General features: G+C 40.9%; 1 long non-coding RNA gene across 1 annotated transcript; it reads left to right on the forward strand.

The window, feature by feature from the left end:
* Nucleotides 1–333: 333 nt before the first annotated feature.
* LOC149081341 (uncharacterized) lies at nt 334–2,808 on the forward strand. The gene is made up of 3 exons (XR_016193426.1): nt 334–378; nt 591–627; nt 2,703–2,808. It is a non-coding gene; the product is annotated as an uncharacterized LOC149081341 (long non-coding RNA).
* The last annotated feature ends 384 nt before the right edge of the window (nt 2,809–3,192 follow it).

Genomic DNA, 3,192 nt, shown 5'->3' on the forward strand with positions numbered 1-3,192 from the left:
ACTTTTATACCTTTCTAGAGTTTTTATGCAGACCCCTCTCTGAGCTCGGATCAAAAGTTCCAACGCTGATGGTAGTTGTTCAGGGTTCTTATTCTGATTCCGCAATGGGATTCGGGTGTTGCCATTGCATTTTCCTGAGATTCTGTAACTGATACCGCTGCGTATTGCAGAGTTCGAATGCTAACTATCTCGAGTTCATGCTGAACAATATTCATTTCCCGAACTTCGCATCAACTCAGTCGCTGCAGCTTTCCGCGCAGTCCTTCAAACCAAAAAAACCAAACTGTCCGACCACCCTGTTTCCTTCTGATCGCGTTTATTTAAAGTTTTGAATTCGTTTTTGTTGTTTTGTTTCAGGGCAGACTCCTTGAAGATCTTGTAAGTCACACAACTTTCACGATATAAATGCTACTTAATGGCGGTTATTGGTAGAATCGTTGAGGGCTTCGTGAAATATCTCACGGATTTGTGTGTGTGGAATGCTTTTTTTTTTTAATACAGCATATATTTCGACATGAATACATTGAAAACCATCAACAGAACTTGTTGAAGTAATGAATTGAAGTAATTCATGTTGTATTTAATTCCAGATATGAGCCAGAGTGACCACGGCGAAAGTATTTTCATGTTTGTATTTTGATTTTTCTTTTTACTTTGCCAACTCTGTAACTAAAACTCACCAATTTAACATGGAAGAAAATAATTTTGACGTCATATTCCTTCCTCCTGTTTTTTTGAAATGATTGGGAAACCTATATAGGGGATACCTACCTGATTATTTTGCATAATGTCCATGTAAACCAATAAGAAATGCAGCATCTACAACTCCGATTCAAAAAATTTGAACAATTCAGAAAGTGGTCGTTTTCTTTTCTTCAACAGAGTATTACATCCTCCCTCTAACCAGATCATGGTCCTCTGTTCTGTCTCAATGAAGAGATTTCGGAAAATGATCGAAGAAGACCTGGGCCATGCTGTTACAGTAGAGCATCGATTATCCGAATACCGATCAAGCAAAACATCGGTTAGCCGAAAGCGTTCCAGTCGGCAAATTCTAGAAGTTCCGCTAGCGGCCACTAGTGCTCTTTCCCCCAAATTATATAAATGACTAGGGGGCTCTGCCCCCCCCCCTGCCACCTTTGGCGGCCAACCCCCCCCCCACTCCCCAACTTCTCTTCCCAACATATCTTGTTTATTTCGTCCCACTTCATCAGCGTGCTATGGAAAGGGACGTGTGAAAGCACCAGCTTACTGAAGAAGCGAATTTTGCAATAATAAAGCAACAACAAAAAAATGTGATTCATCAAGTACCCCCAGGATACTTGCCCATGAGGTCCCCAGACTTCAATTCGTTGAATTTTAGTGGGGCCCCTGACAGGATTTATTTCAGGCTACCGATGTGTTGCAAATTTTACAATGTTAAACAACAAAAATCAATGAGATTCATCAAGGGACACCCAAAATGAAACCTGTCAACATTTCCATACGGCACCGACCTGGAGGCTTGTCGGACATCTCCCCGGTGACAGGCCACGAAAATTTTAAATTTTCATCAATTTTACAACGAAAGAAATCCAGGGCCCCCATCCAGTAGTGGGGACCCAATACTCAGAATTTTAGTGGGGAATCCAGACTGGATTTATCTCGATCTTCCGCTGTTGCAAATTTTACAATGTTAAACAAACAAAAAAGGATTCATCCACGCCCTCAAAATGAAACCTGTAAACATGGGGCCCCCAACTTCGAAGCTTATCGGTCATCCCCCGCTGTGAGTGCCATGAAAAATTTTCATTTGTATTCGTTTTACCAAAGAATGATATATATAATTTACCATAGGAAAAATATCCAGGGCCCCCAACCAATTACCCGGGACACTAATTCGCGTACTTTTAGTGGGTCCCCAGACTGGCTTCATCTCGGGCTTCCGCTGTTGCAAATTCTACAACAGAAAAGAATAAGATTCATCCAGGGCCCCCAAAATGAAACCTGTAAACATGGGCCCCCCCCCCCAACTTGCAAGCTTGTCGGTCATCCCCCGCTGCGAGTGCCATGAAAAATTTCCACTTGTATTCGCTTTACCAACGAATAAAATCCAGGGCCCGCAACCAATTACCCGGGACACTAATTCGCGTACTTTCAGTGGGTCCGCAGACTGGCTTTATCTCGAGCTTCCGCTGTTGCAAATTCTACAACAGAAAAGAATGAGATTCATCCAGGGCCCCCAAAATGAAACCTGTAAACATGGGCCCCCCCCCAACTTGCAAGCTTGTCGGTCATCCCCCGCTGCGAGTGCCATGAAAAATTTCCACTTGTATTCGCTTTACCAACGAATAAAATCCAGGGCCCCCAACCAATTACCCGGGACACTAATTCGCGTACTTTTAGTGGGTCCCCAGACTGGCTTTATCTCGGGCTTCCGCTGTTGCAAATTCTACAACAGAAAAGAATGAGATTCATCCAGGGCCCCCAAAATGAAGCCAGTAAACAAGGGGCCCCCTTGGGTCGAGCACCCTTTCTATGCAGTATTGCCAAATTGCAAAGACACAATAGCTAGATATTTCTTCACAAGCAAGAACGTTGTTTAAATATAGCAATGGGATGGAAATTATCGTCAATGAATAGCAAATGGAATATATTTCTTGTATCTATCACAAATTTATAATGTCTTTCATCCATTCTATGTATTTGCTTTCTGCTTACAGATTGGCATTATACCGCAATTATTGGCATTATATGCAATGAAGGGCGCAGAGAAATCCATCTCTGAAATCATTGACTATCTCAAAGAATAAAATCATAAAATTCCAATTTATAGTTTGTGATTTATTTTGTACGTTGTTTCCTTGCTTTTAACATAAATATTGAGAGGGTCCTTTTCAAAAAAATCTCAATTTTTCTTATGGATTTTCAGAAACATTACTTTTTGCATCTGTACATTAGAATGTATATTTTACACCTGTTAAAAAAAATGTTTCTCATGTATTCAAAAAATTTCACACTTTTTTTGAAGTAATTTTACTCTTTTTTTTGTGACACGGCATGGTATCAGGAGTGGCGCGTGAGCGATTTTCCGAAACTGAAATAATTCCATTCCATTTTTTTCTTCAATCAAAGAAATTCTCTCCAACTTGTAACCGCATTACGATCAAGGACGAAATTATGCGCCAGTGGAACCAATTTTCAAACAAGTTC

This window comes from Pholcus phalangioides, unplaced genomic scaffold (genome assembly GCF_987345545.1).
Source record: "Pholcus phalangioides strain wild (caught in Gottingen) unplaced genomic scaffold, Ppha-v1.0 ptg000010l_1, whole genome shotgun sequence".
Classification (NCBI taxonomy): domain Eukaryota; kingdom Metazoa; phylum Arthropoda; class Arachnida; order Araneae; family Pholcidae; genus Pholcus; species Pholcus phalangioides.